Consider the following 14,005-nt stretch of genomic DNA (forward strand, 5'->3'; position numbering starts at 1 on the left):
TGTGGGAGGCGTGGTTGGTTGCCTCATATTTGGCTCCTTTTCTACCAGAGCCCTTGTTTGGCTCAGGTAACCATCACACCATCAGAATGCTTTGTGCCTCAGAGGCAGCTGAGCCACCATGCCCATCTCCAGGTGGGGTTCCAGTATTTTAAATGTAAGCTCATTTGCCTTGATAATACTGGAGTGTGATCAAATTATGGCATTAAAACATAAGGGGAATTCTGCTAGGAGCCTTGGAAAAAAAGTTTCCTTTTTCTCTAGAGAAAACCACAGACAGAGATGGTCTCTCACCCCTTCTCACCATAGATGGTGATCCTGGAACAGTTTTAGCTATTTTGGAATAATCCCAAAGATTAAGCCAGTACAGGGTATGGCAAATGGGAGAGACAGAAAGACCAATTAGCCATTAAGTTCACCATATTTTCAGAGTGTATGAGGTAATATGTTTCCTTATAATAAAGCTAGTTTGATTTGTCTGCTATGTATAGCTAAAATTATCTTGCATGGATAACTGCATGTTTTATATTACTACTTGTTTCATCACACTTTTTTTCTGTTTACTTCATGTTTTCCAAATGCCTTATACATTCACTTCCAAAGTCAACAGTGTCTTTTTGGTATTATAGAGTACTAAAATTGAAATTAATATGGAATCCAACACTATCCAGAAGTGTTTTTTCTCTTTGAAAAACAGCAGTATGGAGCTCTATAATAATAGCTACTAATTATTGACCTTACAACGCTCCATAAACTGTGCTAGATACTTTTCATGCTATTTGTATTTGACTCTAAAAAACAATAAAGTTGGCATTATTTCTGTATGCAAATGAGGAGCTGAAACTCATGGAAGAGTTAATCAGATTATTAAATGAAAGAGCCAGGATTTGAACACAGGTATGACTCATTCTAAAGCCCTTAAAAATTCCTCATTATCTTTAATTTAGTGAAATAAAGAAAGATGCATATGCTGAGATAAACTCAAGTTAGTTGCCATCTGGAATTCTCATTAAATATTTTGGTGTTAATAAATGTTTTTCCATTACCTGTTTGGGGAAACAAAGTGCACTATTTTACTGTGGCACATAATCATATATATTTTGCTGCAATTATATTGCAAAACACACAAACCCCAACATTTCAGTGGATTACTAATAACAAAGGTTTATTTCTTGCTCACACTAGTGTTTTTAAATTTAAAAGCCTGTGGATTGTCTGGAATAGGTCTGTTCTTGCCTGCAGGTTGGATTTAGATGTGCTCTGCATGTCTCACTTTCTGGGGCTAATAGATACCTGAGATATGCATGCTCTTCTCATGGCAGATGGTAGAGCACAAGGTCTGCAAGGAACCCATCATGCCTCTTAAAGCCTCCACTGAGAAACGTCACACTGGTACATTCAATTGTCCAAGCCATGTCGCTTTGATACACTCATCAATGGGGTGGGGACTTTTTTGGTGGTTAATAAAGGGCTAGGAAAGAGTGAACATTTGTATAATAATAAAATCCACATGAACTACTAGCATATTATATATTAGTTACTATGTCTTAAACTCAATGGCTTATTTCCATTTCATTATACTTATTTTTATAATTTTCATTAGTGAAATACATTTGTACAAAAAACCCTTAAAAAGCCTCAAAATGTTATAAAATGAACACCCAGATCCCCACTTTGATGAAGAAAACGCTGAATTTTGTTCATATTTGTTTTCTGTCATGAATGTAACTAAAATATTTGTACAACTATACAATCAACGTTAAAAATTTATATAGCATCTATTGACTTCCAAGTGTAAGACACATGGACACTTAACTTCCTTTCTCCTTTATGTATGTTTTGAATAACAGCAACCATGAAAAATGAATTATATATTATGCACACACAGTATCTGAGTTAATAACTTGCAATTCTGCTATTTAAGATTAGTTTTAACTTAGTCATTTATCCTTATATAAAAATTATTAGGTTAAAAAATGTGGCTGCTCAGTTCTATTAAAAGAAAAATTTCAGACAAATTAAGTTTAACTGAATTTATTTAAACAAAGAAAGATTCATGAATTGGGCAGCACTATGAACTGCTAGAGTGTCATAGAGATCCAGTTAGCAATGTTGGCAGGCAGAATTTAGAGAGACAAAAAGAAAGTGACGGGGCAGGGCACAGTGGCTCACGCCTGTAATCCCAGCACTTTGGGAGGCCAAGGTGAGTGAATCACAAGGTCAAGAGATCGAGACCATCCTGGCTAACACGGTGAAACCCCGTCTCTACTCAAAACACAAAAAATTAGCTGGGTGTGGTGGCGGGCGCCTGTAGTCCCAGCTACTCGGGAGGCTGAGGCAGGAGAATGGCGTGAACCCGGGAGGCGGAGCTTGCAGTGAGCCGAGATCGCGCCACTGCACTCCAGCCTGGGCGACAGAGCGAGACTCTGTCTCAAAAAAAAAAAAAAAAAAAGAAAGTGATATACAGAAACAGCTCAGTTGCTTATAGCTCAGCATATGCCTTATTTAGGCATGGTGTGATAAAACATATGCTAGTTTATATTTACATGGTCTGATCAGTTAGCAGCCTGTGATTGGCTGAGGCTCACATATTTATTGCAAGAATATCTAGTCATGCCCTAAAAATGATGCTTTTGGTCAAGATGAACCACATGTATCGTAATGGTCCCATACGAATATAGTGGATCTGAAAAATTCCTATCATGTGACGTCATAGCCATCATAATGTTTTAAGGCAGCACGTTACCTTTTCTATGTTTAGATATGCTTAGATCTAGGGGTACTTAACACTGTGTTACAATTGCCTGCAGTATTCAGTACAGTAACATAGTAGCATAGGAGCAATAGGCAATATCGTATAGCCTAGGCATATAGTAGGCTATACCATCTAGGTTTGTGTAAGTACACTGTACGATGGTCACACAATGACAAAATCTCATTTCTCATCTGGCATTTCTCAGAATTTACCACCATCATTAAGTAACACATTACTCTTAAGTTAGGTTAAAGTTTGTTTATATACTAAGCTAGATTACAGTTCACTATGTACAGAGACACATTTAGGCTAAATTTAACAATTTCAGTATCTTGACCTGTTATTCCCCCGGTGCTCTTTCATCTACAGAATCTCTTCTGTCATTTCATATGGCTAAGCATAGTCAGAGGGTTTGATCTTCCTCAGGACACTTCCATTCCTTTCCATTTGTCAGTGTCCTCACCACATGGTAATTATAGTGACAGAGAAGGGTTAAGGAACCTTTTCTTAAGCAAGCATAGGTGTGATAGAAAAAGCTACATGTCGTCCCACAGTAAAGCATGACAATGAACAATAATAAACGAACTCTAAAGAACAGTAACAAGAAAATCATTTTCTCCAGCAACATTCTTCACAGATCCTAGCATGATCAACTATGAGTCCATATACTCAGAGGCAGAATAAATTGACAAAAGACATAACACTTTTTGTTATCTGTAATCTGTGCTAAGATTTTTTCAACAGTATTATAAAGCCATTATATTTTACTGTTTTAGATACATTTGGTTAAATAAAAATTGTGGGAGGAAATAGACATATAAAACACATGATTTTCACATACTAACTTGCATATGACTCCATTGAAATCCTAATGAAATAGTTCCATTGCAACAGGGCCTTTGTGTACATCTATTTTTAGTTTTCAAGGTGTTTTTAAAAACAATAGAAAAAGATGATATATGTGGTCCCTTTTGCAGGTAGGTGAATTGTTGGTGAATTTTGTGATAAACTTCTCATAATATCTTGCTAAACATTTCAGTTTTCATTTCAACATCTAGCTCGTATAAATACATATATACTATACGATATATCTACTTAGAAGATCACTCTGCCCAAGCCAATTAAATGACTACATAAAAGTCATTATGCTTACTATATTATAGAAACAATTATGAATTCCTTTCAAATGTCATTCTGAAGTTTGCACTGTTCAAAGAGATTTTTTACAACAAAATACGAAAAGTAAATACAAGATTTTCAGGCAAAAATATGAAAAGTAAATACAAGATTTTCAGGCAGACAAATATAAAACAATCTCCATCAGTATTCCTTGCTTGGCATTTTATGATGAATACTAAAGAATTGCCTACTTATTCACATTCATGCTTCTACTAAGTTAATTGAGCAACTTACTCTTAATTATTTGTTGTATTAGAATTCCCTTAATAAAACATTGATATGTCAGATACTATAATCAAATAACCTTATAATTGTTTTATAATAGTGAAAAATAAAATATTTATTATTTTCATCTTTCTCAATTGTTATAGTGTTTTGTGTATAATTATATATTTTTATCAGGGATGCCATGCCTTTTTATTTCTCTAAGTCTTCATCTTACCAGGAATTTGAAATGGTCAAGAGTTATAATAAGGAAGTAATTCTTTCTGGGAGTTGGAAGGAAAGAAAGAAAGAAAAGAAAGAAAGATGGGAAGTGATATGCACCTGCTTTTCTCTGGAGGTGAATGATTTTCCACACATCGTACACAGAAATTCTCAGATACTGGGTAAATATCTCTAATGGAGGAAATTCATTTGGGAATGGTGATGACACAAACAAAATAGATTTAAGTGGAACAAACAACCTCACAAAGGGAATTTTTAATCCATAAAATTCCTCCATGTAGAAAATAATGTATAATGGAGATGTGTTCTTCTTTCTTGGAATAAAAGACTACTCTCATTCAGAACAAGCTATAGATCAAGATTTCCACATCTGAAGAATTGGAGGTTTTAGTTGAAGATTTTAGAATTCAAATCCTAATTTAGGATTTTTTGAAAACATACAAGCAAACGAACAAAAACACAAAAAAACCCACTAGTCACCTAGTAGCTAAGACAATAACTTCTTTTTAATTGGCAAATTAATTATCTATGGTCTATTCAAGTTCTTGGCTTTGTCTCTATATTATTGCCAAGATTTTTTATAGGAACTGCTGATTTCTGTAAAACGTCCCTTATTGAGAATACCATAAAATTATAAGGAGAAAGGAAGAATTAGAGGTAATTTACCTGTAATTCTAACAAATACACCTTTGAGAAAAATAATCGAAGTAAACCTGTTCTATAGTAGTTATGTCAATCTAATCATCACAAAAATGATAATTTTATCAGCTTTTGTTCACAATATGAATTTCAATATTTTTACATTATTTTTTAAATGTCAGCATTCCATTGTCAATATATATTCAAGATTTGTTCTACAGTGCCCCTATTTCTTCTCTGATAGTACTTATTTGACTTTATATTTTCTGTTTGGATGTAGCACAAGGCACACAATGATGGTACTATTGACAACATGGACAGATGGCTCTTGTTGCACGGAGATTTCTTGTGAATTACAGGTGGTTAGTAGCATTTTTGGTCTCTACTAACTAGATGCCTGTAGCATTCTCCCTCAGTTGTGTGAACAAAATTGTTTTGAGACATTGCCAGATCACTCCTGTGGGCCGGTGAGGAGGAGGGGACAACATATTCATGGTGAGAAACACTGATATACAAGGATTTTCAGGATTGTTCTGGTGTGTATCATTTTTCTCCTTTTCCTATACTGATGGAACAGCTAACTCAATGGTCACACAGTCTATGCACATAAAATACTTTGAAAATTTTTGGCACTGAGGCGATAGTACCAAATGAAAGGAGGGACGACTATTTCTGATTTGCATACCTTTGTTGTAATCATTAAGCTTATTTTTTTTGCATATTTAGAATACAGACTTTAAACATCACAAAGCCTAATCACGTAAGCTACCACAAGGATCAAAGTCAATTCAGTAATTAGTTTATGTCCTTCATCACTGTAGTTGAGAAACTCAAGTAAAGTGGGGAAAATAATTATACAATGTTGAGCAAATTCATAATCTTAGGCCTTGGTATGAAGCTTACTTCAGGCATTGCTTCCCATTGATTTCATTGAATTTAATTCCTACTGAGTACAAGGTTTCAGGCTTCATAAGCACAATTTTATCTTTACAGGTTCTTCTCAGAATTAATTGCTATTTTTATAGGTAATTACCATTTATATAATTAGATTAGAAAAGTTAGTAATTTAAAAGATGGCTAAAATTAAACAGTGACATTTAAAGATTGACACTGCCATCATGCTTCTAAAATTTTCTTAAATCCCTTGAAGAAGTGGGGAAAATGGATGAGAAAAAAGTTGCTAAAATCAGAAGTCTGGTTCCAAGGAGTTTCAACTTCAAAAGTCCAGTAAGAGTTTTATTTTGCAATTTCCGAATATATAAGCCCTAATATCCACTTATTCTGGTACTACTTATTTTCAAATAAATATGTGTTACATATTAGTGTTTTTTTTTTTTTTTTTCAGGGATTAATTGCTGGGCACTAAATAGACTAGAGAGCGGCCCTGTCGGTTATTTCCTGTATGTTGATTCTTGCCTGGTGGCGCTCCCCTGTCGTCTCCTCCACCTGTTCTAAATTGACATCCAAATGCCCTTTTCCCTGGGGCTTGTTTTCAAAATATTTGCTTAGAAGAGAGGTGATGCCTACTCCCAGTTTTGACATTCTAGTAATATCCTCACTGAGATCTGAGCTCACTAAATGTTTTTTTTCAGAGATGATTGAGGTTGCTCTATACTCATACTTCTAGGAGTTTACTGTTAATACACTCACCTGGAATATATGATGAGACAAGATGTTAGTTGACCTGAAGATTAATATGGAATTTTAACATTCATATATATGCACACACATATATTAAAGTGAATTACAATTCACTGATATATTTTCTTAACAGAATAGTATGTGAAATTATACCAATTACAATTTTCAGGCTCCTTGTGCTTTTTCAAAGATTAGTCTATTCCTAGAAATCTAGAGCTATATAAGGACAATTATGAATAAATGATACTATATTGTTTAAATATCAATAAATGAGACACTGATCATTCTAATTAAAGTAATTTTGGGTTTTTAATTTGTACTGGCTTTTGCACCTATTTCTTATCAGGCTGATCATATTTTTTTAAAATAAAATTCTGTTTAAAAATAAAAATTTAAAAATAAATAACATTCACATCAACAAACTCTATAGACCCAGCAATATTTCACATTTGCTTCAGGAAGAGAAAATACACATACACACACACACACACACACACACACACACATATAATACTTTGTTAGTCAATCATTTAAAGTGTTTTAACAAATAAATTAATGCTTTGCTTTAGTCACTTTTTGGAGTATCACATTTATCTTATTCTGCATTTTCTAGGCTACTAACTTTAGTCCAAAGTAAGGCTAGTTTCATATGAGATTAAAATGTATAGCCAAATACAGGATGTTGATTGAGTAAATAGGAAATTTCTCAAATGTGTCAAAGTATCATCCTCATTGATGTGCCAGAAATCACTACCCTTAGTTATTTGTTTGGCTTGAAGTGCAATCTACCAAAAGAGACTTTGGAAACTGAAGGTATGATAATACAGGTTTATACATTAATTTCTTAAATTTCATTCTTGAATAAACAGGTATAAGTAATCAGATTATTGGGCTAAAAACCTGACATTGATGGCAATTGAAAATTTCTTGAATATAGGGAAGGAAGATATTTCAGTAAAATACCTAGCATAAATAGAAAATAGAATGAGGTCTTTGTTGGTAGCTTTAATGAATGAAAAGTCAATGTTGACTAAGCAAGATGACTTTTTGTTTACTACCTGATATAGAACACAGTTCAAGCTCCTTAAGAGGGAACACAGGGCCTTCAGGGATACCATTCTTTCTGGCTCTCTATTAGTAGAAGGCAGCCAAGGAATCTATATGTTAACCTTATTTTTGACATTACTCTCTCAATTGGAGAGGAGTTAATCCCTGTTGTAGTAGTAGATACATATGTATGAGGATAGGTACAGAAATTATCTTCCTTTTATTTTGCATTCTAACTAAATTTTTTCTTAATAATATTGCAGAAGAAATTAAATAACAGATTTTTATCATTCAACAGGGGATTTTACATCAGTTTTTAATATTATTGTGTTATTTATTTTGCCTGTAGCTCAAACATATACAGTAACATACCTGTATGTGGTAGTTTATACAAAGATATAATTAGTTACTTACACCTTTATTCAAATTTACTTATTTACGATTTCTCATTTATAGTATTAATATTACCTTCATCTTTGCCTTTTCCCCATTCAAATATTCAGGCATAGCTTAATCACTAGTTGAAGAAAGGCACAAAAGAAGAAAAAGAAGTTAAAACATGATTCACATTTAAAACTTTAGATTTCAAAAGTCTGTACCCATAAAAGAATAAAAGGGAAATAAATTTTAATAATAAAAAAAATTTATCAAAACAAAGAACTACCACAAATATCGTAATGAGCATGATTACTGATATAACATTGAGTTCTATGCTTCCTCACAGCCAAAGTAAGAGAGGGAAACAATGTGGCTTTTAATTCTCAATGTTTGATTTTTAGCAAAAATGTTAGATGAAATTATCACAGATATTCATACCGTACAAGATATAGACAAACATTTTATTTAGACTCTGGGCTTCCTGAGGACAAGACTCTTGTTTCTCTTACCTTTATATCCATTAGCAACAGAATATAGCTAATGTTCATTAATGTACTTTTTAAATAAAACTGTTCAACTACAGTTTAAAAAAAAAAGAAAAATATTAAGAGCAAAAATCCTTTTACTCCTGGAAAGCAGTCTTCTCCCCACACCTCTTCCCACATACCCTAGTAGAGAATAAGATTCTCTGAACAGTAAGCTAAATAAAGAGAGGAAGGGGTATTGAGTGTGAGAGAAAGGGGCTCTGTACCCTGTTCCTTGGTCAAATCTCAGGTAAATTTTTGATATTTGAGCATAAAGGAGACCTGTTTCTCATTTCCTGTGAAGCGCCCTTGGGAGATAGTAGGAATGCACAGATCAGGAAAGAATGCATGACATTTCTGGGCATATATGACCTAAAAAGATGCAGAGACTTTCCAAATTCTTTGCTGGAAGATCCCTAAAGTAATAATTAGTTCACCGAAAAAAATGACAGAGAATCGGTAAGAGCACTGGCCATCTCAGGATATGCTAGCATAGATTTAAGTAATTAGACAATCATCTAGTGAACATCTGTTACGTGCCATTTTCATAAACAGTGAGACTCAGCAGTGAACAATGCACACAAAGTCTCTGCTTTTGCAAAAATTACAATCTAATGACAGCTGGGTGGTATTAAGAACCAAATATTGGCCAGGTGAGGTGGCTCACCCCTGTAATCCCTGCACTTTGGGAGGCCACAGTGGGCAGATCACCTGAGCCCAGGAGTTCAAGACCACTCTGGGAAGCATGGCAAAAACTCATCTCAAAAAAAAAAAAAAAAAAAAATTAGCCAGGCATGGCGGTGTGTGCCTGTAGTGCCTGCAGTCCCAACTAGTCAGGAGGCTGAGGTGGGAGGATGGCTAGAGCCCAGCAGTTCCAGACTGCAGTGAGCTGTGATGGTGCCACTGTTCCAGCCTAGGTGACAGAGTGACCCTGTCAAAAAAAAAAAAAAAAAAAAAAAAAAAAAGAACCAGAGAACCAGATGTTCATTCCTAACTCCTCATCAGGATGCAAACCTTCCAGAACTTGAATTAAACTCTCAGGGAAATCAGAGTCCATGTAAGTTAACAAGGAGAATGGGCTGTAATAAAAGTAACACCATACGTGGAGAAGTATGGCAATTAAGTTATTTTAGAAAAGTATGGAAATTAAGTTATTTTGACATGATAATTTATTGAACACCTGAGATTGTTTCCATGAGCAATAGATCAGGGTTTCAGTTTTTTCACTTCCCTGTCAACACTTGTTATTTTCCACTTATTTGACTATATAGTGGTTATAAAGTGATATCTCACTGTAATTTTGATTTGCATTTCTTTATTGACTGTGTTTCATTATTTGCTCACATGTTTACTGGCCACTAAGATACTTTCTCTGTAGAAATATCCATCAAATCCTTTGCCTGCTTTTAAATGGATTATTTGTCTTTTTATGGTGAGATGTGTGAGGTGTTTATATATTCTGGATAGTAGGCCCTTAGCAGATATATATTTGAAAATATTTTCTCCCATTCTGTAGATTGTCTTTTCTTGAAAGTGTCCTTTGATGCCAAAAGTTTTTTTTTTTTTGACAAGTCCTGTTTATCTGTTTACATGTTGTTGTTGCTTATACATTCAGAGTCAAATCTAAGACCAGTGACAAATCCAACATTACAAAGATTGACAGCTATATTATTTTATAAGAGTTTTATAGTTTAAATAATAATTTTTAGGTTTTGACCCACTTTGACTTAATTTTCACATATGTTGTGAAGTAGAAGCCCAACTTCCTTTTATTGCATATGGATATTCAGATGTCCTAGAAATGTAGCAGGACAAGCCGCAGACAAGAACCCCTCAGATGCCGAGCTGTAGAAGGAAAGGGCTTTATTCAGCTGGAAGCATCGGCGGGTTCACGTCTCCAAAATCCGAATTTCTGTTCCTTTTAAGGGCTTACAACTCTAAGGGAGTCTGCATGAGAGGGTCGTGATCGAATGGGGGCTGCATGCACCGGTAATTAGAATGGAACAGAAGAGGACAGGGATGTTCACAATGAGTTTCCATACAATGTCTGGAATCTATAGATAACATAACCAGTTAGGTCAGGGGTGGATCTTTAACTACCAGGCCCAGGGCGTGGTGCCGGCCTGTCTGCCTGTGGATTTCATTTCTACCCTTTAGTTTTTACTTCTTCTTTCTTTGGAGGCAGAAATTGGGCATAAGACAATATGAGGGGTGGTCTCCTCCCTTAGAAGCATTTGTTGAAAAGAATATAAACTATTTTTGGCACCCTTGTTGAAATCAATTCACTATAGATACATAAAGATTTATCTCTGAAATAATTCTATTTCATTGCTCTATATGTCTATTCTTATGTCACTACTATCTTTTCTTGATTACTCTTGTTTAGTAGGAAGTTTTTAAATTGAGAAGTGTAAGTTCTTCAACTTCGTTCCTTTGCAAGATTGTTTTGCTGATGCTGGGCTCCTTGAATTTCATTATGAATTTCAAGTTAAGTTTTTTTATTTCTGAGAAAATAGAAGGTAGTTGGAATTTTGATAGGAATTACATTAAATCTGCAGATCAGTTTTTGAAGTATTTTCATCTTAACAATAAATAAAATATGCCTTTCATTTAGGTAGGTATTATTTATCTCAACATTTTTTTTGTCACTGCATAAGCCTTTACCGTACATCTTGCACTTCTTCGGTTAAATTTATTTCTAAATACTTTATTCTTGTTGATGCCAATGGAAATAAAATTGTTTGTTTTCTTAGTTTTATTTTCACATCATTTATTGCTAATGTATCAAAATACACCATTTAAAAATATTGAGCTTATAACTTGCAACTTTGTAGAACAGATTTATTAGTTCTGATAGATTTTGTGAATTTTGGGAGGTTTCTGTATATAAGAGAGTATCATCTGCAAATAGAGATAGTTTTGCTTCTTCCCTTAAAATCTAAATTTCTTTTATTTCTTTTCCTTGCCTTATTGTTCTAGTTAGAAGTTACAATACATTATTTGAAAGCAATGATAAAGGTAGTCTTCTAATCCTTGTCTTCTTTTTGATTTTCAGAGAAAAAGTTTTCATTCTTTCAGAAATAAGCATGACCTTGCTTTTCAGAAAATTCTTCTATTTCCACTTTTCACAGTGTTTTTTCAATCATGAAAATGTATTGGATTTCGTCAGTTATTTTTCTGCATCTATTGAGATGATCGATTCCCACCCCTGACACCAACCTTGATTCTGTGAATATGGTGTTTTCAGCGATTCATTTTCTTATTTTGAACCAAGCTGTCATCCCTTGGATAAATCCCACTTGGTCGAGGTTTATAGTATTTATTACATGCTGTTGAATTCATATTGGTAGTTTTTATTGAGGACTTCTGCATTAATGTTCATTGGGGTATTGGTCTGTAGTTATCTTGTGATGTCTTTGTCAGGTTTTGGTATTATGGTAATACTGGATATGGGAATGGGCTGGAATGTATTTCCTCCTCTTCTGTTTCTTAGGAGAATATTTAAATAATCATGGTAAATATTTGATAGAATTCACCAATAAAGCCATTTTGTCTCCTAATTAAAGAAAAATATATAATATTATGATTTACTCACAACACTGTTAATTTACATGAGTTTTGACAAATGCAGACTCATGTATTCAACATTGAATTATCATACAGAATAATTTCATTGTCCTTATAAAATCTGTTTTTCTTCAGTTGTTTATTTCTGTTTCCTCACTTCCCCTACCCCAAACCCCTGACTACTGCTAATCTGTTTACTATTTTTATAGCCTTGTTTTTTAAAAAAAACTTTTATATAAACAACATATTGCCTTTTCAGTATTTTATTTAGCAATATGCATTTAAGTGCATCTATGTCTTTTTGTGGCTTTATAGCGCATTTGTTTTTATCACTGAATTGTATTTAATTATATGGATGTACCACAGTTTATCGATTCACCTTGAAAGACATTGTGGTCCCTACCTGTTTCTGGTGATTTTGAATAAAGTTGCTGTAAATACTCATGTGCAGGGTTTTCCGTAGTTGTTAAATTTTAAATCAGTTTGGCAAATATCTAGGTGTGTGACTGCACGATCTATGGTACCATTACATTTAATTTTGTAAGAAACCGTTAAACAATTTTCCAAAGTGGCCATACCAGGTATAATTCTCACCATCAGTGAGAATTCCTGTTGTTCCACTTCCTCATCAGCAATTGGTATTGTTATATGTTTGTTTTATTTTGGATCTTACTCATTCTGTTATGTGCGTAATAGTAATTTATTGCATTTTTAAATTCTTTAATTTTTAATTTTTGTGGGTACATAGTAGGTGTATATAATTATGTAGTACATGAGGAGTTTTGATACAGGCACTTGTATTTCCCTAGTCACAAATTATGTTAAGCATATTTTCATATACTTGCCGTTTTTATGTTCATTGGTGAGCTCTTTGTTCATATCTTTTTCTCATTTTAAATATTTTCCAATTTTCTTTAAGTTTTGTTGAACTTTAAGAGTTCTTGCATATTCTGGATATGTCCCTTAGTGTTATTATTCATAAAATTAGGATAATAATTGTAATCACATTGATAAAAGGTTTAGTTGAGAAAATGCATGTAAAATTTAGTAAAGCAACTGCATCCACTAAGTGGTAAATAAGTCTATTAGGCTGGGAACAGTTCTGTTCTAATTTCGCTTACTCAAAGCCTATCACAATAAACAAAATCAATAAAAAGTTGTTGAATTAACGAGTAAGTCCGAATTTCGTGAAATTTAGGCTTGTTTGTTTGAACATAACCTTTTACACACTCTACATCACATCAACTATCTTGAGCTTAAATACAGTAAAATGAAAAACAGTATGTATTATCATGGACACATGCAAATCTGTTTTCTAAAATAGTTTTCTGCAAACTGTTCTCTTTTCTCTGTTATACATCTATTTGTTATTCTATACTAAAAATACAATACAAGCAATTGTTTTCTCTATAAAGGTAAAGTTTCCTGCTAACATGTTCCGTAATATGTTTTTATATCAAAAATTCATAATATCATGGTAATAAAATATTTGAAAAGAACTTCAAATTCCTGAACTTCAAAAAATGCATTTCTAAACACTGTTTTATCAATTAAAATGTTATTTAAAAACATTAATTTTTCCCTACCGCTTTGCTATTTTACAAATCAACTGCCTTAATATTTAAGCATATCCTAAACAAATCATGCTTAAAATTATTTTAGAATTTCAAGTTGCATAGTTGTCTCCCAGATAAAGTAAGGGTAAGTGAAAGATTGGATTTAAATAACTTTAAAAAACCCATTACAAATAAAAGAACATACGAAATTAACTTGATTCCCAGTATTTCTAAGCACATTGGTAAATGTTTGGCAAAAAATAAAAATAAAAATA

At 33.3% G+C, this 14,005-nt stretch overlaps 1 long non-coding RNA gene across 2 annotated transcripts in view; it reads right to left on the reverse strand.

Moving 5' to 3' along the window:
• LOC117979992 (uncharacterized) overlaps window positions 1–14,005 on the reverse strand; it is a 163,649-nt gene that overhangs the window by 139,535 nt on the left and 10,109 nt on the right. For both annotated transcript variants that reach the window (XR_004671103.3, XR_008625163.2), the window contains exon 3: window positions 8,174–8,222. This is a non-coding gene — a long non-coding RNA (uncharacterized LOC117979992). The remainder of the gene's footprint in view (window positions 1–8,173; window positions 8,223–14,005) is intronic.

Source organism: Pan paniscus, chromosome 3 (genome assembly GCF_029289425.2).
Source record: "Pan paniscus chromosome 3, NHGRI_mPanPan1-v2.0_pri, whole genome shotgun sequence".
Taxonomy (NCBI): Eukaryota; Metazoa; Chordata; class Mammalia; order Primates; family Hominidae; genus Pan; species Pan paniscus.